The 24,992-nt window shown below is 44.3% G+C and overlaps 1 protein-coding gene across 30 annotated transcripts in view; it reads left to right on the top strand.

Moving 5' to 3' along the window:
* Window positions 1–24,992, top strand: part of Epn2 (epsin 2) — a 63,835-nt gene that overhangs the window by 6,896 nt on the left and 31,947 nt on the right. For 4 of the 30 annotated variants that reach the window (NM_001252188.2, XM_030245537.1, XM_030245533.1 and 1 more), the window contains exon 2: window positions 6,928–7,000. The exons of 7 other annotated variants lie outside the window; for them this stretch is intronic. The gene's annotated coding sequence lies outside the window, so the exon portion shown is untranslated. Of the gene's footprint in view, window positions 1–6,927; window positions 7,001–14,556; window positions 14,726–17,223; window positions 17,354–19,242; window positions 19,313–24,779; window positions 24,815–24,992 lie in introns of those variants that run through there. 19 more of the 30 variants (XM_030245531.1, XM_030245528.1, XM_011248711.3 and 16 more) reach the window with 11 other exon arrangements.

Below are 24,992 nucleotides of genomic sequence, written 5' to 3'. Positions count from 1 at the left end.
GGGAGTTCTGGTGGGAGTGTCTATGGACTTTGTCTTGATAAACTGCTGTCTTGATAAAGGGTCCCTCCTTAGCTGACCATGAAGCTTGTCATTTGGCTAGGCTGTCTGGTCAGTGAACTCTTGGGGTCTGCCTGTCTTTCTCTATCAATGTGGGGTTATAGGCGTGTGCTCTGTGCTGAGCTTTTTGTGTGGGTCTGGAGATTTGAGCCCACATGTTAGTAGAGCATGTATTCTTATCCACTGAGCCATCTCTGTAGCTCATACTTTACAGTCACTTGTGTCAAACTCAGAACCTTATTGTTTTCCCTCTTTACCCTGAGGTGTTCTGTGTGTTTTTGTGACCTTGCTGTTTTCTCACATCAGTTCTAAGAGTGGCATTTCCCAGGTTAGTGCTCTCAGATTGGGAGGGGGCTTGGCAATGTGCTTTAATTCAGTCTGAAATGTTATAAAGTCATTTCTATGACAGTAACTCACCCCACTCTACCCCACCCCATAAGGAAAAAATTACCTCTGAGTAGGAACCAAAAGGTGCAGGGGTCTGGGCATTTGAAGGACAGTTTTGTGACTATAGATAGGATATTTGAGGCAGTGGGTGGGAATAAGATATTTCTTGCTGACACACTTAGTCTGACTGAGAGGACAAAATTAACATTTGTGAGGAAATTAGAAGCCATCGGTGTGTTAAACTGTGATTTTGATTTTTGTCAGGAGGCTAAGAAGGTAGAATAAAAAATCTAGAAGAGTCAGGGAGGATATCAGGGAGAGGTAGGGTTGAGCTGGGCCTGGAAGGACAAGGACCTTTATAAACAAATGGGAAGGAGTTTCCCATGGGGCAGCTGGATGGATTCCTGAGGTGGGCTTGGGTGTGGATGCTCTTCTGTATACATCTCGATTGTGTACTGTGTTGAATCTATGTTGCTGAGGAGGGTGATTTGTGGCTAAGGGGTTTGGATTTGATGGCCCGGGAGCTCTTACTCCTGGTACACCTACAAGACATGAAGTTTGGAAAGCTTTAAAAAAAAGTTTCTAATGGGGCTCTTCCCAGACCAATCAGGGATTTTTAGAAGTACCCAGACAATTCTAATTGCGGGTATGGAGAGCTGAGCCTTGTGCTTAGGGTAGCCTTTAGGAACACCAGGCCCTGGAAGATGCAAGGGAATGTGGGAGCTAGAGAGAAGAGAAAGCCTGTGCGTGAAGGAGTTGAGAGTAGTGAGCTTTGAGCTCTCTTAGTCACTGGGAATGAGCCACAGGAAAGGTGGAGCAGATGAAGAGAGGAAGGAAGATGGTCTCTAGCCCACCTTGGAGAAGTGAGTACTTTACAGAGGGTAAAGAAAGTAAGTACTGGAGGAGAGATTGTGATCTGTTGGGTAATCCTTTCCACCTGAGCCCCGGGCAGGGAGCAGGCAGAGCCGGTTCTTATCATCCCCATCAAGGGTTCCTTCTCATACTCCAGATCGTTATAATCATTTCAGCAGGTAAATTTTGCAAAATTTGTTTTTGATTTATTTTATACTACATGGTGTTTTGCCTGCCTTTGTGTTCATGTATCAAGTGCTTGCCTGTGCTATTGGAGGCCAGAAGGGGGTGTGAGAGCCTCTGGAGCTGGAGTTAGCTGTCATGGGGTGCTGGGGATTGACCCTGGGTCCTCTGGAAGAAGGACCATTTCCTTAACCATTGAGCTATCTTTCCAAGTCCAATACTTGCAAAATGTAAGTTGTAAATTGCAATTCTTTTTTATTGAACCTCTGCTTTATTTTTTTGTGAAGTCTTACTATGTATAGTTTAGGTTGGCCTAAAATTCGTTATCCTCTTGCTTCAGCCTCTCAAGTACAGGGAGGGATTAAACATGTGTGCCATCATGCTCAGCAAAATCATGTTTTTAAAAGTAAGTTTGTACTAAAGAGGTTTTTTTTGTTTTTTGTTTTTTTTGGACAGGGTTTCTTTCTGTAGCCCTGGCTGTCCTGGAACTCACTCTATAGACCAGGCTGGCCTCGAACTCAGAAATCCGCCTGCCTCTGCCTCCCAAGTACTGGGATTAAAGGCCTGCGCCACCACGCCCGGCTACTAAAGAGTTCTTAACTTTAATATTTAATGTTACTAGTCAAAAATAACAAGTGAGTTTTTTTTTTTAACCTAGTATTTAATGAATGTTATATCATGTATGGTGTTCTGGACAAAAACCATAGCTCAGTTTATGCCCCTATTTGATGCTTATTGCACACATGTACTGTGTGTTTACTGGTTTGGGACACATGAGTTAGTGAGTAAAATTTAAGTCTCTGCCTGCAGGTTTTGGGGTCTGTAGATCTTGGCACCTGAAAGAGTGAGAAATAATATTGGCCCTGGGTGTATCAGCAGATAGACAATGTAAAACGTGGTGTTAGACATTGATGGAATCTGAGGGTCAGGGAAAGTGTTAGGAGCTGATCTAGAAACCATCTGGATCTTGAAAATATGGAGTTACGGGGGATAGAGGAGGAGCAGAACCAATGGTGCTGTGTGCGCAGAGGGCTGGAGACATGGTGTCTGGTTGAGTGGAGAATGGAAGACAGAAGAGGTAGGTGGCTGGGCAGCTCCAGCAACAACTGTGTAAGGCTGAACTGGCAGACTATGGTTTTCAGTCTTTTGGTATGGTGAGTGGGCAATTCTGTAGGTCTCCCATCCAGTTCCTTACATGAATGGCCCTGCTGTGTGGAAAGCAACATCTTAATTGAAATGGGTTGCTGTGTTCAGATCAGCCAAAATGCCATCTTCTACAGGTACTGGGGAGCTAGATGGCAACAGGGCCCAAGGACCTGAGGCTTCTCCCAGAGCACCTGACAGTAGGACTATTTAGTGACAGTGAGAAGGGTGGGGCTGAAAAGAGTTCCTGTTCCACTGCTTTCCGGGCCAGTTTCCCAGGGCCAAAATAATTTTATCCTGGGCTGGTGCTGACATGACATGCATGGTCCTATGGGACTAGAATGCCCACACTTAGAGCAGTGTGTTTTCTAGAAATCCCTGGAGAATTTTATGGCCATGTGGTGAAGATAAGGAACTCTCTGGTAAGCTTGAGACACATGTCAGACACTGTCCCTGGCTGGGTACAGGGTATCAAGGAGATGAGATGATTCTAACCTGCAGCTCTTGGAATGGAAAAGAGGAAAGCTGTTGGGGTGGATTGAACTACAGGACGATCTTGGTTGTATATATGGCGTCTCTTTTGGGTGCTGCCTCAGTTTTCTGGCTGTCTTGGGAGTTAAGGCCATTGTGTTGACAGTCCTGATGTGAGCTGGGGCAGCCAAGGAGGAGAACCCACTTGCTTACCTTTAGAGCTTCTAGACCTTCCATATTTCTTTGCTTATGGCCCAGTCTCAGCCAGCTGTAGCTGTTCTGACCATCTTAGAGCATCAGTGTGATACTGCCTCACTTGTCTCCCATCTCTAAAGAAACCTTGTGTTTCTGTTTGACCCATTGGGTGGTCTTTCCCTATCTCAAGTTAGGGGAGAATGCTTTCATTGTCTCTGCAGCTCCCTTGCCCTATAAACTAACATACTCACAGGTTCTTGGACTAGGCTGTGGATGTCTTTGGGATTAAGCCTTTGGGAGACCATTATTTGCCCACTATAGTTGCCAACATCAAAAGCAGATCCTGTGCAGCTTTCCACATTTGCAGTTTCATGGACAAATGGGAACACTTAGCAGTTGGAGGCTGCACTGTTGCTTGGCAACAATGGGTCAGAGTCAGTGTGGGTGCCATCTTTTCTAGATGGGGCTTGTGGGTGCCAGTTCTGTGTAGATCCCAGCCCTTCCATTGGTGCCCACTAACCCCCCCCCCCCCCCCCCCCCCGCTTGTTCCTTACTTTGGGAACACAAAGACTTATCAAGTCCAGTCATGGAAGTGTTCTCTGTTTAGGTGTGTGAGCTTGCCACCACCTCCTTGTTTCATCTTTTTCTCTTCACCCCCAGCACTTTACCTCATTTCCTGTCTCCAGACTCTTGACCCAAAGTCACTCCTGTTTCTACATGGCACTCACTTTCCCATAGCCTCCTGACCTAAGGCCCTGTGCTCTGTACTATTGCTGATGCTATTTTAGATGGTATTTTTTTTTGTGTTGTGACTGTTTGTTTACCATTCCCTCCTTTTTTGGGACACTCAACTGTAGTCTGTAGTGTATTCTGGTACCTTCCTCTGGGTGTCATGCTTTGAGTTCATGAAAAGGAGTCCTTATCATGTACTTCTGGAGCCATTTCAGTCAAAAGTCAAAATTACACAAGTCTGTGATCAGTATCTCAGTGCCAAGCACTCTCCTAGATACTGGAAATGTGACTGAGTACCCTACCCTATAGGAGGCTGCCTTCTGTGTAAAACTCATTTGAAAGTGGAAGAAAGAGAACCAGGAGAATGGGCACTTAACAGTGTCAGGATGCTATTGCATGTGGGGTGGGGTCTGCTTTCTTCAGTTCCCAGGCTGGCGGGCCCATCTGCTTACATAGTTTTTGGAGCACTTGTTAAAGACATTTCCAGCAAATATCCCCTTGTGTCCAGACACTTGCCTGGACCTAGTTGATAGCTGGAATTTTTAACAGGCTTCTTTACACTGGCTGATGGAGAGGATTCAAGCTAGCCACTTCCTTGTATTCTTGCTTGGTAATCTGAACTGGGACTCTGATTTTCTTCTGAAGGGCCATTTTTCTGTGGCCTCCTGTACAGGGACATGCATTAAGTGACCCTGGCTCAGGGTGGGGACACTTGTTAGAGCTTTTTGTATCTGACAGCTAAGGGTACCTCTGCTGATTTTATCTATGTAGAGTATAATCCAGAAACTTGGCTATAAACTTGGTTTCATTATGGAGTAGTCAATGAATGAAAAGACATAATTTAGTGAAACTCATCACTCAGCTTCAACATTTTAAATCTAGGTTACTCCCATGGATTATTCTAAAACAACCCTCAAACTTTATTGATAGTGGCTTAGCTGTATATTTTTTAATAGATTTGGATTTTCTGTAAACTTACGTGGTGAAAATCGACCACTGTTCTTTATATTTGAGACAATGTCTTATTCTGTAACTCAGGTTTGCCTGTGACCAGTGATTCTCTAAGCATTCAGGTTACAAGTGTGAACAACTAAGTCCAGCTTCCACTCTGGGTCCTTATAGTTCTTACTCTTTGTTCCTCCAGACAGGGTTTTCTCTGTGTAGTCCTGGCTATCCTGGAGCTGGTCTTTAGACCAGGCTGGCCTTGAACTCGAGAGAGCCACACTGAGATTAAAGTTGTGTGCCTGGCTCTCATGTGGATTTTTATATGTTACATGACTAAAGCTGACTTTTCCAGTTGTGAGATGATGATAATCTCTGTATAAAAATACTCACTTGGCTTGAATTTTGCTATCACTTCTATTAGGGCAAAACATTAATAAGAATTTTGCTACTTTAATTTTGTTACTGTAAAGTATTTATGGAAGAAATTTACCATTGCTATCATGTTAGACTGGGGACAGAGGCATGGACCACCCTGCCTGATCACTAAGCCGCTTTCTAACTCTGGTTAGACATCCCACGTGCCCAGTGTCTTCTGTCCATGTGCCATCTTGGTTGGCCACTTTCTAGGGTTTTTCATGCTGTAGCATGGATCAGCACTTTATTCCTTCTTCTTATTGAGTAATCTCTGTATGAGTGGATGACAACTTGCTTACCTTCCTGTTGATAGTCATTTGAAGTTTTAATTATGGCCATTGTGAATAGTTGCTATTTTAATTTAACTACATGTTGCTTAATTTGAAGTGTGGTGATGAGTACATGGATCATAAAGAAGGTATCACATATGTGAGGGCAGGAAGTGGTTTGTTTCTGTTTATTTCAACAACACATTTTGGATGGACTTAAGGACGCAGGCTTCTTTGAGCTGTTTATTAGCTGAACTGCTGCTCTACTGAGAAGCTCCTCCCTTCTCTGGCTCTAGCCTAATCTGTGGAGTTAGGATGGAAGAGGACCTTCTCAGCACTGGTGTGGAGGACATGCTCAGTGGTCTGAGACTTTGCTTTTGAGTTTTCTGAGACAAACTTGTGTTTTCATGGGATCCAATGGCAAAAAGGTTTCCATTCCCAGGTTCCAAGGAAGGGTCTTTGTTTATATAGCCCACAAAGTTTTAAGTCTGTTTTCTTGGAGCATGTACTGGGTCCTAGAGATAGGTCAATTCTGTCCTTGTCAGTGGGTACTTAGTGGGGGGGATGGAATGGCCTGCATGCTGTGTTCTGCTTTCTTAGAGGGGTTACTTGGCAGCAATGTGTTGATAGTGGGCACCCTTCTTAAGGGCTGGTTCTGGAAGACAGTGGCCCCATGTTCTGTTGATGGGGACTCATTCCACCCATGGAGTTGGAGCACATCAGACCATGTGTCCACTTTTGGAGGGTTCAAAGAATTATTCATCTCAGGGCCAAGGATGAGGAAAATGAATTTGATTTGCTTTTCACTTGTACCGAGTGTGAATCCACTTGACTTGAGGCTTCTAGGCAGTTCAGTTCAGAGTCTTTTTTCCTCCCCCCAAGACAGGGTTTCTCCAAATGGCCTTGACTATTTTGGAACTGCTTTGTAGACAAAGCTGGCCTCAAACTCACGGACTGCCTCTGCTCCTTACTACTGGGATTAAAGGTGTATTTTACTACGGCCTGGCTAAGGTACTAGCTTTTTATACAAAGTCCTCTAAGATTATTAAGGGTGTAGGGTCCCAGTCCTCCTACTACATAGGGCCATAACTTTGATATCCTCATGATGAAAAATATCCAAGATAAAAGTATAGCTGACCTCTGTAATCATTTTAAGTGTCAAGAAGCCTTTAGAATGTCTGTTTAGCAGACTGGGGACAGACAGACAGGGTATGAACTCTGTGTTCAAGATTGTGGTAAAATCAGTGAGATCTGTCTTTGCTTCTCCCTGCTCTCTCAGTTATGGCATTCCTTGCTCCAGGATTTGGGACAGGACGCTGATTTTGCACATCTTAGGACCCATTGTGGATAAGGTAAGTCAGTGTATATATGGCCAGTTCCTTGACAGAGTGGTGGGTAGTAGGGAAGGGGTTCAGAGCAGTCATAGTTTCCTGGTTAGTGTGTGGCTGGCTTTGGGAAGAAGGGGCCTTTTTGGATTTTGTGATCTGTCTTGGGAAAGAAAGAGACAGCAGGCAGGAGGACAGGAGATGGTGAGATGGCTCTTAATTCTAAGGCTGTCCACTGCCATTCAATTCAAAGTGCTCAAGTATGCCAAAACCACCGTATTTCCCTAACAAAGATCATCAAAGAAATTTTGGAAGTATATACTGAAGACCTGACCTAAAGGCTTGCCAAGTCACACAGTTGTCAACTGTGACTACTGTTAACTGATTTCAGGTTTATTTTTGTCAGTTTGTATCCACCACCCTCCCACTTTCCTACCCTTGGGGTTTTGGTGGCTCACTGTCTGTGAGGAGGTCTGTGTTGCTTTTTTTTTTTTTCAGGAGAGCTGGTGTGTCCCCATTCCTCTGTAGTGGGTTAGCAAGCTCTCAGAGGCCTGGGTCAGACAGGAGAGAGGCTTTTTGAGAAACAGAGGACTTGGTGACCACCTGGAAGTAGGAATAAGCAGCAGTTTGGGGTGCTTTGTACTGTTGCTGAGCTGAAGGGTGTAGAGGAAGAGTTGCAGGGCGGGAAGATTAAGGCTGGGTTGTAGAACCAAACTTTTGGCATTGCTGCGTGCTCTTTGGAGGCTTCCACAATGTGGCATGGTAGTTCTTTGGGCAAGGTTACTGAATAGTCACTGAGTCTCATTTTCTCTATCTTCATGGTATAAAAGAAAAGAGATATTTGCTACACACTGCCAAGTGCCTCTAAGACCTTTCAGTCCCAAGTGAGAGCAGCATTGGACTGGAAATTTTTTCTGGGTATGTGCTATCCCTTTGGTAGGCTAAGTTGGCTTGATGACAGGGTTGGTCCTCTCTACTTAGCCTATTGCTTTTTTTTTTTTTTTTTTAAAGCAGAAGTCTGGAGAAGAGAAAACAGGCCTGTTGCCCAGGAAATGTGTTTGCCTGAGGCTAACTGTGGTGCAAGCAGGGAGCTGGAACAGGCTTTGGGCCAACCAGGCCTCTCCATGACATGTTGTGCCTAGTCATTTCCTTCTGGGGACTTTGGCATTCATTCTGCATGTGGATAAATCAGAGTTGCGTGAATCCCTGTGAATAAATGTTGTGGTGAGAAAATCCTGGGTTTACCATGCAGCGGTGTTAGGTCTACCTGGCTGGTTCACAGAGCCACCTCCAGTGCAGATGTGTAGATACTTTGATCTCCCCCAAGACTTGGCCATCAGTAAGCTGGCAGGTATCGGTCTACAGTGTGTCCAGCAAAAGGAAGCCACATTGACTATTTTAAAAACTTTTGCTAGACATTTATAAGGCTATAATAAAAGGCTTATAAAAGTTTATTTAGAAGGAAAAAAAATCAGTTTAGAGCTCAGAAAGGGGAATTAAATATTTTTCTTAGCAAGAAAGCTCAGCCTGTGGTTAGTGATGCTTAGTCAAGCACTCGGAGACTTCTGCCCTCTGAGGCCCACGGAAATAGTTTGGTCTGAGGTTTTCTCCTTCTGATGGGTGATGTGGAAACATGATTTTGTTGTGGCTTTTGGTGACTGAGAACAGTAGCTTGATGACTTTCCAATCTTTGAGCCTTAGGTCACTCAAGTCTATTTCCTGATCTAGGGGAAAGCTGAGGGTTGACTGAGGTGGAAATGTCTGTGTACTGACAGATAAGCTCGTGGGGTAGCAGCTCCTCTCCATCTGCTCAAAGGAAAGGATAAGTTGGTTGTCCTTGCTGTTGTCCTTCTGCTCTCCGTGTGTTGTGTCTACTGAGCTCTTGGAGAGTGAGCTGGTGTCTGTTTGGTCTGTATGCTCCAGGTTTGTGTCCAGGCCTGATAGGGATGGGTGCTAGGTAAGGCCTGGTGCATGATTGGCTAAACCTGTTTGGGAGCTTGCGTGATCTGCCACTTTGTGATGGGGCACAGACCTATTTAGGATACTCACTGGGTAGGGTTTGTACATGGCTATAGGTGGGCCCACCAGAAGGAAAGCTTAGGCTTGAATGGACTGTGGGTGAAAGCCACTGAAATGTGAAACTGGAAGGGCTTAGAGGAGAGTCTCATTGAGGGAGGGACAACCTTAGGAAGGCCAGGTACCTTGCCCCTAGCTGGCCATTGTTGGTGCCTAGCTCCACCCTGCTCATGGCAGGGTGCAGAGATCACAGTGGGGTCTGGGCTGGTGCTTGATTAACTAAAGGTTTTGGTATGGCTCTGGTATTTCTTTTTTAAATGAAAAAAAAAATGGATAGGACATTTAATATATTTTTAAGTGGAATGCTCAGTTCTAAAATAGGTTATTAAAATACTCCAGGGGCCTCTGTTTTTTACATCTTCATTGTGGCATGTGTGTTGCTCAAATAAGTAAATAAATAGATGTCATTAAAAAAAAGTATACTTTGGGAAATAGTTCTCGTCACTCCTGATCACCCGAATTCTGCCTGCTGCTTTCCTTGGTGACTGCTTGGTAGTATAGCATACAGGTGTGGGTCCTTTCTTATTTTGTTTTTTTTTTTTTCTCTTTTGGAACAGGATCTTACCAAGTAGCCCTGGCTGCCTCAAACTCGTAGAGATACATTTGCCTCTACTTCCTGGGTGTTAGGATTAAAGATATATGCCTCTAAGCTCAGCTCTTACCCTCTCTTTTTATGAAATAAAAGCATATTGCTTATAAATCTCAATATTCTCATTCCTTTCTATTTCTTTTGGGGTGTGCGGGGAGGAGGGTCTCTCACCCTTAGCTCTGGATACCCTGGAACTCACAGAAGTGGAATAGAATCAAGTTAAGGATGTGGTATGTGGATGTATTCACTCCCCCTTCTGTTGGTATGCATGGAGATTTGCAGATGTGCTATGCTAGTTCATGTGCTTGTGGAGGCTAGAGGTCAGCACCAGGCATCTTTTTCTCACTTTCCACCTCATCTATGCATTCATCTATTCATGCATCCATGCACCCACCCACCCATCCATTTTTTACATTTATTGATTGTATCTGTGGGCAGGCATATGCTGCGTAATACGCATGTGGAGGTCAGAAAGACAACTCGGGAGTTACTTCTGTTTTTGTGTGGGTTCTAGGGATTTAACTCAGGAAATCAGGCCTGGTGGCAGGCGTTACCTCCTGAGTCATTTTGACAGATTGCCCAGATTTTCTCCAGAGTGTTCACATTGTCTAACCACTAGCAGTGTGGCTGCTCATTTCCGCCACAGCCTTGCCAGCCTCAGGTGGAATCACCTGTTTAGATTCCTGCCAATCTGACAAGTGTAACAAGTATTTCAGTATAGTTTTAATTTATATTCTTCTCAAGTTGAGCTTATCATACTATCACATGTTAAAGTGTATATTTTAAATTTTTAGAGGTTCCTTTCTTCCTGTCTGTCTGTCTGTCTTGGAGACAGGGTATTACTATGTAACTCTGGCTGTCTTGGAACTTACTACATAGATCAGACTGGCCTCAAACTCACAGAGATCTGCTTATCTCTGCTTCCCAAGTGCTGGAATTGAAGGCATGCATCACTATGCATGCCTAATACTGAGTTTTAAAATTGTGTATGTATATGTGTGTCTGTGGAGTCCAGAAGAGACCATTGAACATTGGAGTTCCTTGGAGCTGAAGTTCTGTGTGGCTGTGTATGGGTCTTTCAGTGTGAGTCTTGAGAACTGAAGCTGGGTCCTCCAGAAGAAAAGCCAGTGTTCCTAACTGCAGAGCCGTCTCTCCAGTGTCTTGGAGTTCTGATCCTACCACTTTTACAATACCCAGTTTGTATGCTTCATCTTGCTAGGTAGACACTACCAACTAAGCCATTCTTTCCAGCCCTTAAGTTTCTTTCTATGATATTTGTATATCATAGGTTGGTTTTGTGTTAGGAGTTGCAGATCTTTGTGAGCACTGGACTGGAGTTGAGGGCTGGTGATCTCATTTGTAGTTCATTAGTGAGAGCACAGAGCCTCATCCAGCTCTGCTCCATTTAGTTTATGAAGTACTTCCCCCAGCAGAGAGTCTCAGACCCAGTACTGGGAACTGCTTGGGTCAGCTCTGGGTACAGTGGTTAGCACTCAGTCGGGTAGGTAGTAGACAGTGACCTAAGTATGTGTGAACAGCAGAACATACAGTGTCTGTGTCTTTGCTGTGGACTGTTGAGGCATTTGGAGTGGGGTTCAGTTCTCTTGGGAGACATGTTAAGATGCTTCAGGATTGCCCAGTTAGTTCTCTTGGCCTTGTTCCCTCCACAAGGTGCAAGGAGGAGAGGAGGCTGGAGTTTCTAAAGTAGAGAGGGTGGTTTTTCCTGGGTAAAGGAAGGAGCAACTGGGCATGTAGATCTGCATAACTTGCAGTTGTCAGGGCTGAAACGAACCCCTAGATTATTATTTTTCTAAACAAAGCAGGACAGTGGTGGTATAAACACTAAATTAAAACATTTAGCCAATTGGTAGAAAACCAAAGGGAAAATAATGACTTTCATTTCCTTTTGGTGCGCTTGTTTTGACATTTGGCAACATACTTCTAATCTTTAAAGAATTAAGAAATTATGGGATGCAAACTTGTCTGTTTATGCTTGTTAAATTGCTCTGTCTTGCTTTTTTTCTGGAGAGGGTATGTTCAAGGGGCCAGTGGGACGAAAAAGATGAGTCAGAATTCTTCAGGGTGCTGGGATCCCTGTAGCGGAACAGATGCTGTTAGCCATTTCCCCCCGTAGTTCTCAGGCCCTTTGCTGATGCTTGAAGACTGGTCTGAATTTGTAAATGAGGACACATTTTATAGATGAGGTACCTGGTGGTGGCTAGGGGTAAGTAGACAGTAGTCTTTCTGCCCTTGCTGAGCTGTTTTTAAAGCTGTAACAATATCCATATGCCATGGTAGTGTTTTGTTTGTTTTGTTTTTGAAACAGGATCTAACTGTATACCTTAGACTGACCTGGCCTCACACTCAGGACAATATTACTTAATCCTCCTGAGAGATGATAGAATTTTAGATGTGCACAAACACCCCATTTTTGATCTTGATAGGCCCTGCTTTATATTCAGTGAGGGCATGGAGGGTTAGTGAGCCCATAGGAGAGAGGATGGGGAGAATGTGAGTAGGTATGGTTGGATCCATTGCTGCGAGGTGTCATTCATTCTTGTAGCAGATGTGTGCCAGCACTTGGGGAGGCCTGGTGTGAATCAGTATGGAGATTATCCAGAGTGTTTCAGTTGTGGCGTTATAGGAAGAAGAAGTTAAGGTACAGACAATGCAGTAAGTTTAGGCAAGTTCCTGGGCCTCTTAATCCTTTGCCCAGGCCTGGATGGGCAGCAGGTGGTAGATCCTAGGTAGGGAATCCCTGCCATTATTGGGGCTGTCAGATTTGCTGTGGGATGGATGTGCAGTTGCATGTGCACAGGGGCACCTGCAGTAGTCGTCGTTGTTGTCGTCTTCTTCTTTTTATTTTTTAAGATTTATTTATTATATGTAAGTACACTATAGCTGTCTTCAGACACACGGAAGAGGGCATCAGATCTCATTACAGATGGTTGTGAGCCACCATGTGGTTGCTGGGATTTGAACTCAGGACCTTTGGAAGAGCAATCCGTGCTCTTAACCGCTGAGCCATCTCTCCATCCCCCCCCCCTTTTAAAAAAAGATTTATTTATTTTATGTATATGAGTACATTGTTGCTGTCTTCAGACACACCAGAAGAGGGAGACACACCAGAAGAGGGCATCAGATCAGATCCCATTACAGATGGTTGTGAGCTACCATGTGGTTGCTGAGAATTGAACTCAGGACCTCTGGAAGAGCAGTTGGTGCTCTAACCGCTGAGCCATCTCTCCAGCCCCACAGTAATTATTCTTGAGAATCCTTAGTAGAAGGCAGGTCTTCTTATCTGTGTGTACTGTGTGAAAGCATATCCCTTTGCACTCTGCATCCTGATTCCTTATTTTTCTTTGGTCCTCCCAGGTGAACATGCTGACCACAGGCTCCTCCCATGCCTCTCCCAGTGCTCACTGCCGCTTGCTATCTCTGTTTTCAGGCTTGTCACGGCTAGCTGAGTCTGATGTGAAAACTAAGTTTCCGCTTCCTCCGAAGCCTATTCATCTTTATTTGCTGTTCTGGGCCTTGGACCTTATGACATGGTTATCAGGAGTCTTTCATTCATCATGGTGATTTTGATGGCTTTCCCTGCCTTTTCTCACTTTTTGCCCCATCCAGCTCTTCTCATTGTGGCATTCAAGTTGTGCCTTGTCTTCATCCTTCCCACCTGGCCTCTGTCTATACTCCCTGATGAAGATTTCAGAAATACCATTCTGACTAAAACAAACAAACCCATTTTTAGTAGCTTGACCCTTGGCAGTATTTCCTAAATACTTTCCAGTGTTGTGCAGTTCAGTGGTAGTTTTAACAGTTCTTTATCAGCCAGGTGGTAGTGCCATACTCACTCCTTAAATCTCAGTGTTCAAAGCAGAGGTAGGCGGATCATTCAACCTGGTCTACAGAGTTCCAGGACGGCCAGAGTTACACAGAGAAACCCTGTCTAGAGAAGCAACAACAGTGTGCAAACAACAACAAAAAATTAGTTCTTTCAAAATGCCCTAGTACTTTGGCAGTTCCTCAGAGGTAAACAATAAACATAGGGATCCAGCAGTTCTACTCTTTAGTGTATGCTCAGAAGGAGAAAACATAGCCATACAACATAGATGTTCCTAACATCATTATTCATAAAGCAGAGACACAGAGTGCCACATCCATGCAGTGGCAAATCATTTAGCCATGAAATGGAGCGGCTCACTGATGTGGTGTGATTGAGTCTTCATTTACTGTTTTGGGCTGAGGACTCTATGTATTCCTGGTTGTCCTGGAACTTGCAATGTAGACCAGGCTCGAACTTACGAGATCCCTTCTGCCTCTTCCTCCTGAGTACTGGGATTACAGGTGTGTACCACCATGCCCAGCTATATGAGTCTTGGAAATAAGTGAAAAAATCCAGACATAAAAGGCTATATATTGCTGGGCGGTGGTGGTGCACGCCTTTAATCCCAGCACTCGGGAGGCAGAGGCAGGCGGATTTCTGAGTTCGAGGCCAGCCTGGTCTACAAAGTGAGTTCCAGGACAGCCAGGGCTACACAGAGAAACCCTGTCTTGAAAAAACAAAACAAAACAAAACAAAAAAAAGGGCTATATATTGCCTGATTCCATATATAGAGAAATCCATAAAGACAGAAAATAGATCTGCAGTTGCTAGGGATCTAGAGGTAGCAGAGGATCATGACTACTAATTGATATGGGGGATTTGAGAAGGATGAAGGTGATCTTGTTTGATAATGTTCTAATTTGATGGTGGTGCTTGCACAAAATTGTAAATAAACTAGAAACAAAACTTAATTGTATGTTTTAGGATGGTGAGTTTTTCTGTTGTGTGAGTCTTGTTAATAAAAAAAAAAAACCACTTTCCCATATCATAGCGATAACTGATTTTGCATATATTGTTACTCAAAACAGGTATTTGAGTTTAAAAGCAAGTTACTGAGTAAAGAAAATCACAGCTAAAGAGGTGGTTCAGTGGTTAAGAGTATTTGCTGCATAGGACCTGGTTTCAGTCCTAGTATCCACATGACAGGTCAAAACTGTATTTCCAGACGACCTGATGTCCTCTCTGGCCCTGACAGCAGCAGGTATGTATATGGTACATGTGTGTACATGCAGGCAAACTCTTTTACACAAAAAGAAATCCTAAATCCCTCAAATATCAAAGCGGTAGTTAGTTTTCATTCCTAAGAGGGTCCAGCGTTGGGTAAGAACTGTCATTGTTAGTCATTGGCACTGTTAGGGGAGGAAATGACAAGTGCCTTGAAGGTGGATAACAGGCTGGTGAGACCGAATTGGTTAGCCTGCTTGGTGGGGCCTTGGCTGTACAGCCTGTGCATTTTCCTGGTGTGCTAGTCTGTTGGCTGGCCAGCCTGCTGCTTCTACCACTATTTCCATGCCTTTCCAAGGCTCCTTCTCCTTCCATGAGACACTGGCTCAGTCTTCCTTCTCCTGGGCAGGGCCACAAGGGGTCCTTGGAGTCCTGCCTGCCTGTCTCATCAACTGTCTAGAGTGCCCACTTGAGTCTGTTGTCTTGTGTGGGGTGCTGCCCTCTAATCCAGAAAAGTGTACCTTGCCTTCCATTGTGTGGAAAGTATCTGTCATCTATTATCAACTAAACTCTCAATACATTTATATGATGACTTCATGTTGTAAAATGGGATGGCAAAAATAGTTTAAAATACAGTGCTGAAAGCACTTGGGCCTTAGGATTGAGCAGTTCTAGGAACATTGTTCTAGAAAGGTTCAGCATGTGCCTTGAAACATACATATACACTACAATACCATACTGACAATAGAGATATGGGAGTAACTGAGGCGTTTTCCCAGGCAGAAGTGGAATGTGAGTGTGAGTGTGTGTGTATGTATACACTCACTGCTATGTGGTGTTAGACTCACAAATTACTTCCTAAAAGATGATTGAGCTGTACCTTGTATGGAGTGACAGGGATGAAGCTTGGGTACAAACAAATGGTTGTTTAGGCTTGCAGTGTGAGGTATAGTTGTTATAATAAAGCAAGGAACTAGTCACATTCACAGTGGGGCCTGCCTATAGTCCCAGCTACTGAGGAATGGAGGCAGGAGGATAGTTCAAATACAGACATTTGAGATTAGCCTAGGTGAGTTAGTGCAGCCCCTCCCAACCCCCATCCTCCTTTAAAAGTATGTTTGGCAAGATAGTTCAGTCAGAAAAGGTTGTACAAACCTGATAATCTGGAAACCATGGAATGATAGGAGAGAATCAACTCAAAAGTTGTCCTCTGACCTCCATGTATGGCTTGCACGTGTGTCCTTACACATACATATAATAAATAATAGCAAGGGACTGAAGACCCAGGCCTCAAGCTGTTGCCTCAAGGAGGAGAAGTGGGTAGGGAAGCAGGTCCTGCTTTGACCTTATGGTGCTTTAGGCCTTGAGGGCTATGGTGCCATGGGGCTCACTTGCCTGTGTTGTGCATCTGGTTTGTCCATAACCTTTCTATATCTAGCATACATAGTAGAACATTAAATAAACAAAAGAACAGCTAGAAGACATGGCTGAGCAAGTAAAATGTACTTGTGGCCACTCACAATCTGAATGAATTGGATTCTTGGAATATACATGGTAGAAGGAGAGAGAGTTTACTTTTACAAGTTGTTCTCTGACATAGATGCATATACAGACACACACCACACGACCACATGCATGCATGCATGGTTTCATACCAGTCAGTGTTGAACAGTAGATAAAAAACCTGGGGTACCTCTAAGGAAAAAAGAAGGAAGTAATTGGGCATCAAAAAAGGGAGATTACCTTTCAGCCTCTGAAGGCTTGTTTTTCTCTGCTGTTTTATTTTATTTATTTATTTATTTATTTATTTATTTATTTATTTTTTTGTTTTGTTTTTCGAGACAGGGTTTCTCTGTATAACCCTGGCTGTCCTGGAACTCACTTTGTAGACCAGGCTGGCCTCGAACTCAGAAATTCGCCTGCCTCCCGAGTGCTGGGATTAGAGGCGTGCGCCACCACGCCCGGCTTCTCTGCTGTTTGAGATGACAAGAGGCCACTTCACAGGAAGCATGGGGACTTCAGGTCCTCACAGTCCAGGTGGATGATATCTTTAGCAGAAGATAATCACAACAGCCAGAGAGACATCATTTCCTAAGAATATAAGTTTAGGAAAACAAATATCCATATATCTTAAAAGCATGATCTCAGTAGATAGCCTATGGTAGTCTCAAACTCAAGATGTTCTTGTCCAGGCTGGTAATACCATGGGCAGCTTGAAAAAACACATTCTTGATCATTTTTGGAGTCTCTGTGATTGACTGAGACCACACTGTTTCATACTCAGACCTGATCTGCCTGGTGGGAAGGCCCTTCCTAAAGAGAGGCAGAGCCTTTCCAGTGGTGGCTGCACTGGATGGAACTGGATACTCCAGGTCTTGATCATGGGTGGGCAAGAAACAGTTGCTCCCCATCCACTACCTCCAGACACCCAGACAAGAGGGTTTTTCCTAGGCCTGCAGTTCAGATCCAACTAGGAGAAATTAGTTCTTATGACTGTGCGGAATGGATTTATCTTTTTTTCCTTTTTTAGAGATTTATTTTATGTATATGAGTACACTGCAGCTGTACAGATGGTTATGAGCCATCGTGGTTGCTGAGAATAGAACTCAAGACCTCTGCTTGCTCAGCCCCGCTCCCTCGCTGTGTCCCAAAGATTTATTTATATGTAAGTACACTGTAGGTGTCTTTAGACACACGGGAAAGGGGCATCAGATCTCATTACAAATGGTTGTGAGCCACCATGTGGTTGCTGGGATTTGAACTCAGGACCTTTGGAAGAGCAGTCAACACTTTTACCTGTTGAGCCATCTCACCAGCCCAGGATGGATTTATCTAAAGCCAGAAAGAAGAGAGCAAAAAGCTGCCAGGCATGGTGGGAGGCAGAGGAAGGTGGATCTCTGAGTTGGAGGCTAGTCTGCTCTACAGAGTAAGTTCCAGGACAGCCAGGACTACACAGAAATCCTGTCTATGAAACAAAACCAACCAAACAAAAAAACAAACAAAAAAAGAGACTAGAAATCTGAGGTCTGGGATCACGCTGGCCCTGCCACTTGTTGTCGATGTAGTTTAGGTCTAGTTCTTCCTCCACATAAAAATGGAGATGAGATAATTCCCTCATAGAATTATGAAGATTAAAGGGTAGACACCTGCAGCACCTTGAAACAGCACCTGGTGGGTAGTAAGTGCTCAGTCTGCACTCATAGCTTCTGCTTGGGCCCTTCTGCTTTCTAGAACTCTTCTAGTTCTGGTACTGTCCCTGGGAGCCAATACCTTTACAGAGCAGTCCATATAAGGAGAGTGCTCCTGGGTCTGGAAGGAGAGATCGCATCTCCAGGCTGTCTCTTTCTCTGCCTTCTGTGGGAGAGAAGTTTCTGTGTTGTCTCCTGCAAAATGTCCCCAGAGCCTGGTGAATTTCTATCTCCTGTGATATGCATGTGTCTCTGGGCCAAGTAAGGGAAGAGCTCGTTAGATACCTGTCATTTACCAGTTCCGTTCAGCTGCAGCTGCTGTTGCTTTTTGCTAGCCAGAAAAGCAGGAATACCCACTGTCTTCTGGCCTTATAGCAAGATGTGGTTCTATGGTGGGAAGAACTGTCTGGTTGAGCTTGTGCACATTGCCCAGACTGACTAGCCAGCAGAACTGCCAAGTATAGGCTAAGAGAGTACTAAGTGACTCCAGGTGGGCATAGGGTGCAGCAGGTATTTGTTTTGTAGTGAGAAGTAGTGAGTGCTAAGCACTAAACAGATTATCTTTGGGTAGTGCAGCAGTTTAGAGGGGCCATATTGAGTGGGGAGAGGCAGGAAGTGGGAGCACAGTGTTAGGGTTAACTTAGGCCAATTAAGTATGCAGAATGTAGACATTCAAGACTTTTGGCTTCTGCGTTCACTAACTGGGAGTGAGTGCTTACAGGTACCAGGTGCTACACTAGGCACGGAGAGACAGTGTTGAAGTGACAGGTGGCATTCTGTTGTCACTGAATATAGAGGGGGGAGGGAGTATGTGAGGCCTGCAGGTTAGAAACAAGAAAATGTCAAGCGATGCTGGGCGTGGTTGTGCATATGCTAAGGCGGGTGGATCTCTTGAGTTTAAGGCTCACCTGGTTTACAAAGAGAGTTCTAGGATAGTCAGGGCTACACAGAAAAACCCTGTCTTGAATTATCTCCACCCCCAATTAGAAAAAAATCACAACAAAACAAAACGTGGAAGAGGGCCCTGCAGAATGCCATTGTTTTTTGAGCATGCCCTATTTAACTAACGTATCAATGACAAGCAGCCAGCCCAGTGACAATTGAGAAGGATAAAGATGGTTGGGGAAGCAGTTGTGGGAATGGCTCTAGGCAAGAGCCTTTCTGGCAGGGAGGTTTCTCTGGAAGAAAATGTATTGTTTAGTAATTGAGGAAGGGGCTGAAAAAGGGGATATTGTACTCAGGTGGCACCAGAGGAGCTACTTTCAGACCCTTCAGGCCTGACCATTCCCCAGAGAATCTTGTTTTGGATGCTTTCGGTCATTTAGGCTTGGTAAGGAGCTTAAACGTCTCTTGTCTTTTGCTCTAGTGCTGCTAAAGTGGGGCACATAGCCAACTGCAGGTTCAGGGGATGCCAGCCACCAATGCCAGCAGTCTGTGTAAGTAACTCCCTTTGCACCCACAGGAATCCATACCCTCCCTCACAGCATTGTGGGTAGAGGCTAAGCTGACCCCAAGAAGTGCATTAGGGGGCCAAACAATTTGCTTAATTGTGGTCTACTCTGGGCAGACACCCACCATCAGCTCCCTTTGGGGAAAGCATGAAATCACTGCAGGGCCAGAAGCCTAGAGGTTGTGGCATGTGGCTAAGAGTTCCACTTCTTACCCACATTGCTTCCATGCTCTGGATCCTTAGGAGATGCCAACAGCTAAGGAGTAGCATCATCCAGTCACCAGCCAGGTCTAAATTAAGCATAAAATCGTGGGAACTTGAGATTTTCCCAGGCTGCTCTGTATTTCCTTGAGCTTCTTGAGTTGGACAGTTCTGGGACTGTCATCTACAGCCTGCCCCTAGGTGGAGAGGCCAGTCCAGGTGTGTTTAGCATGGGCATTTGTCCCTCCCAGCTGTTGCCAGTGTCAGTTACAGCATCTAACAAGTAGACTATGCTCACATTCTTGGAGGAAGTGAGTGTTCTGCCTGTCTCCCTTACACGAGGTTTCTCCTTGTAACCAACCTCTTCTCTCTTGGAACTTGCTTTGTAGCCTAGAACGGCATTGAGGAATGAAGTTTTGAAGGCTGCTCTTTGTATTTGCAAAAGGCAGAAACCCTCCCTTGGCCCAATTAGGAATCTGTGGGCTGACAGAACATCTAGGCAGAGAGCATCTAGTTTAATCCCATTGTTTCAGAGTTAAGAACGATGGTCCTTCACCTTGTAGCTGCTGGGCCAGCACAGCCTTCAGTAGCTTGGTCTCTTGTTCTCTGCTTCTTTTCCATCAATGCCACATGGTATGCCTTTTCGCATGATTTTAATAACGCTGCCCATGATTTGGTTATTTGCAAAATACCCAAGCAAGGTGGGAAGACATGGGACAAAAGACTGTTCCTTGTTGGCTTGTTTATGGGGCCCTTTTGTGCAGAGAGCAGGGTGTTTGATCATCTGCTCTAGTGGGAGCTCATCAGAGTTCTATCCTTTGGATCAGCAGCAACAGCTCTAGCCAAGTTCATGATTGTATCTCACTAACTGTGTAAGCTGTGTCACTAACTGTGTAAGCTTGTGCTCTTCCTAAGGGCTAAACAGGAGCCTGCTAATATAGAGAAAAGAAAAATACCTCGTGTATGTTTTTGTTTTTGGATTAAGTTATGGACATAAGAATCAAAGGAGGCTGCGTGGCACCTGTCAGCTCACCTGAGCTTGTTGCAGATCCTCAGGAATGCTGTCTGATTCTTTTTGGGGAGGACCTCCTGCCTGCCTGAGGATGATGCTGAGCCACATGGGGCTTGGTTCTTCTGCTCAGGCAGCTCTCAGTCTCCATGCTGATATAGCTGGACTGACTGACACTGTCAGGTTCTATGAAGAAAAATGTAAAACTGTGACTTAATCTGCCCCACCACCCACCTGCCTAGTCATGTTTGTCTGGGTTCTTTAAGGTTTTGAATGTAAAGGTTTTCTTAAGCCCATTTTCTTACCATGGATATAACAATTGGTATTTTTTAACTAGCCAGAAATTACTGGAATGAAGGTGGCTAGGTTCTGTTAGAGAAGAGGACATTTCTTTGTGGCAGAATTCCACTGTTTTTATGTTGTAAGAGGAAAGAGAACTCCCTTTTCACTTGTCCCCTCTGTGTGAGCAACAGTTTATGAGGCTTTAAGTTAAAGCTAGCCTGGCTGAGGCAGAGACACAATAGCCCTTTCTCTTCAAACTAAAATGATCACTGTTAAAAAGAATGTGGCACTGTCCATATTGTTCTGACTGGGCTGTTGTCCTCTGGAGGGCCTGCTTGGTTCTGTCACATGGACCGTGTGGTCTCAGTACCCTCCTCGGAGGGACACCATGGTACTTGTCTCTGAAGAAGACTTAAGTCTTTCCTCTTCTAGACTCCCTATACAGGCGATAGCCAGTTAATTAAGGATCACCAAGTTTCACCTTGTTTAGGTCCCTGCTCCTCATATGGCAGTAGGCATTGTGGCTTCTCTTCAGTGTGTCTTCTGCCCCCCACCCCTCTTCTGCTTCTGGATTATGAATACATTTCCAGGAACTCGTGGTAAAATGGGTATGTGGAACATATTGGCATGATACTGGTGGAAATGTAGGCACATTCACTTCACAGGCTGTTAGCTTCTTTTAGAAAGATGAAGTATGTGTAAAGTCACAGGAAGCTCCTAGGCTCCCATTTTGAGTTTCCATCTGAGACAAGAATACCCAGTCAATCAAATAATTTATTGATTGGGCCTGGATTAGCAGTATCATTGTGGAATGACCTGTGTTTTGAGGTTTGGAGAGGGAGTGGTGACAGACGACAGGTGGTGTTGTGTCCCTCAGAGTAGGTATTGATCCTTGATAGTAACCATGGAGCCTGGTGTAAACTAGTGGTTAAGGTTCTCCTTACTGTTTTTATTTAATATGTTTGAGTGTTTTGTCTGCATGCATGTATGTATAATTTGTATGATGCCCAAAGATGCCAGAAATGGGTATCTGAGCCCCTGGAATTGGAATTACAGATGGTTGGGGGCTACCTTGTGGTTGCTGGGATCTGAACTCCAGTCCTTTGTCCTCTGGAACAGCCAGCACTCTTAACTGTTGAGCCATCTGTCCAGCCCCTGTGTTTGACAGATTCCTTGCTGGGCTGCTCAGAGCCATGCAGTTCTAGGTTGGATGGCATTTCCCTGCCTAGCTGCACAAGTCTTAAGGACATATGTCTATGGGATATCACCCTAGCCTTGGAATTTTTTTCCAGGTTTTTTGTTTGTCTCTTTTCAGTACTCACTGTCACTTGAATTCTGACTACATTTTCAAGTATGTAAACTCTATCTCCCCAGTGTCCCCAGATTTAGTGACGTAATGGTTACAGTGTTTTCTGTCATGCTACTAGCAGGAGAGTAGATGGCCCCCCTCTCTTTTGTTGACTATGCTACTTTCTTGGGGAGCACTGAGTTCCCTTGATGTCAGCCTGGCATTTGTGCTGAGAGTCTAGTATGGATGAGCTGGGCTTTTGAGGCCCTGCTGGGGCTCAAGGAGTTCTTTACCCAATCCCTTTGCTGTTGCTAGCTTCCCACTCAGTGTTCTCAGGTGTTGCCTATAACAACATAACTTGCTGTGGAGTACAGGTATTTCATACAACTGAGCAGTCCAGGGCAAGGTAGATGTAGGGGGTCACATGATGTGATGCCTTGGCCCTCCTTTCCTTAAAGAATAGTGGCATTTGTTTCAGTCTCTATTTGCTTCCCTTTGATTTGACACATTTTACTAAAAAAAGTGCTTTTTGTCAATTTCCTAGAACTTGACTGAATATTTAAAAACAAAAAAGCCAAGAAAAAAAAAAAAACAAACCAAACAAAACCCCAAACAATAAAAAGCAAAACAACAACAGCAGCAGCAACAACAACAAAACCAGCCATGGAGCCATCTCTCTAGCCCCTTACTGCTTATGTTGAATGGGAGTTAGAATCCAGGGCCTCACTGGTCAAGTAACCTCTGCCACTGTACTGGTCACAGCATTTCTCCAGAGCAGCTGTTGTGCTCAGCTTTGCTCTTGGTTGGAGTTTTAACCAATTTTTGTGGTTATAATCATAGTCATTTTCAGAAACTTTTATTCATTTAAAGATTATTTTATTATTTTTTAAATTTATTTATTTATTTATTTATTTATTTATTTGAGACAGGGCCTGTCCTGGAGGAAGTTACTCTGTAGACCAGGATGGCCTCTAATTCTCTGCCTCCTGAGTGCTGTGTCTGGCTTTAAAGATTTATTTTTATTTTATTTGTATTAGTGCTTTGCCTGCATATATGCCTGGTTCCCTGAATTGTCGCATAGGTTCTGGAAATTGAACCTGGGACCTCTAAGTATGGGCCAGGCATACTGCTGGATATCAAATCAATCACATGACATATCCCAAAGTTGTGGGCATTAGGTGGATCTGAAATGACTTAACAACTTTGACACATCTGTGGTTAAGCTGAAATGCTCAATCCTCCAGGAAAAGAGCCAAGACCTGCTGAGGTGCTGGCTGAAGGTGAAGGAAATACAGAATGGGTAGTAGAGGAAGGTAGTTATAAATACCAATTAAGGCCACGTAACCAATTGCAGAAACGAGGATTATAAAGTAATATGAATGCCCATTGTAAATTTACTAATGCGTTTGCGATTGTACGAGGGATAGTTATATCATGTTAGGCGTATTTACAACCTTGTTATTGTTTCATGTGAACATGAGATATTATTTGTGTCAAGTTGACAAGGGGTGGATTGTAGTGGCTATTCCTGGTTGTCAACTTGACAATATTTGGAATGAACTACAATCCGGAATTGGAAGGCTCACCAGTGACCCTTATCTGGAGGCTTGGAGATCCTTATCTGGATCTTGGTTTGAAGATCTTGAGCCATAGTGGCTATGGATTCCAGAAGATTGAATCTCCGAGTTTAAGGAACACACCTTTAATCTGGGCTACGCCTTTCATCTGGGATTAAAGGTGTGGTGGAACACACCTTTAATCTGATCTACACCTTCTGCTGGAGACAATATAAGGACATTGGAAGAAGGGAGTCTAGCTCTTGCTCTTGCTCCTTCGCCTGCTTGCTGCGTGAGACTGAGTAACTGCTAGATCCTTGGACTATGAGATATTATTTGTGTCAAGTTGACAAGGGGTGGATTGTAGTGGCTATTCCTGGTTGTCAACTTGACAATATTTGGAATGAACTACAATCCGGATTGACTGGAAATCAGAGGTGTCTTTTTCTTCTATGAGGCCCAACCTGTTACTGCATACAGTAAATTACAAGTGAAAAACCTAATTAAATCAGATGTACAGTCACTCTGAAAAAGGTTTTATCTGTTTTCTGACAGGTTTTGGGGATTCATGAAAGCTGAACAGATGGGTAGAGAGGCAGAACATGCCGCCATCTAATGGAGTCAGTGCTCTGGCCTCAGGCACAGACAGGGCTCCTCAGCCTATCTGAGTGAGCAGAGAAGGCAGCTGAGGCTTTATGAATTGTCTCCTTATCTCTGTGGCTGTAGGTGATGAATGACCATTGTATTCTTTGTGTCGCCTTTTTGTTTATTTTTCATGCACCCATTGCCTGCTTAACTGAGTCTTGAAGAAAGAAACTAGGGATGTCTGGTATTTCTCTGACAGAAACACCACAGCAATCCAGGGAGAGGAAGGTTCACTTTAGGTGCCAGGTTCTGGGCTGCCTGAGGATCTGTAGGGAGGGTCTCAGCCTGTTACAGTAGCCAGCCAACTTTAAGATTCCACACCTTGTATTTTATATTTCTGATGGGAAGGAACTACCTCTACTGTTACAAGGAATTAAGCCATAGGGACTGAGCAACTGTAGCAGGGCTGCCGAGGGCCCTTGTTTTCTCTCAAGTCTTCAGTTGTCTTGAGATTTGTTTCTTTATCTTACAGATGAGGATTGTGGCCTGAGGACAGGAATACTGTTTGTAAGTGTAATATCGTTTATTCAGGTGTTTATTTCATGTTGGGCACAGTGTTGGATCCTGGCTCTTCACTGTGAATGGGACAGATGGCGATCACCATACATGCTGGAGATGGGAGATGTGGACCTTACTCTAGCTCTTGTTCATCTGAAGAAAGGAAGGAGATGTGTGCACTGGAGCC

This window comes from Mus musculus, chromosome 11 (genome assembly GCF_000001635.26).
Source record: "Mus musculus strain C57BL/6J chromosome 11, GRCm38.p6 C57BL/6J".
In the NCBI taxonomy this organism is placed as follows: Eukaryota; Metazoa; Chordata; class Mammalia; order Rodentia; family Muridae; genus Mus; species Mus musculus.
This window is presented reverse-complemented; position numbering and strand designations above follow the sequence as displayed.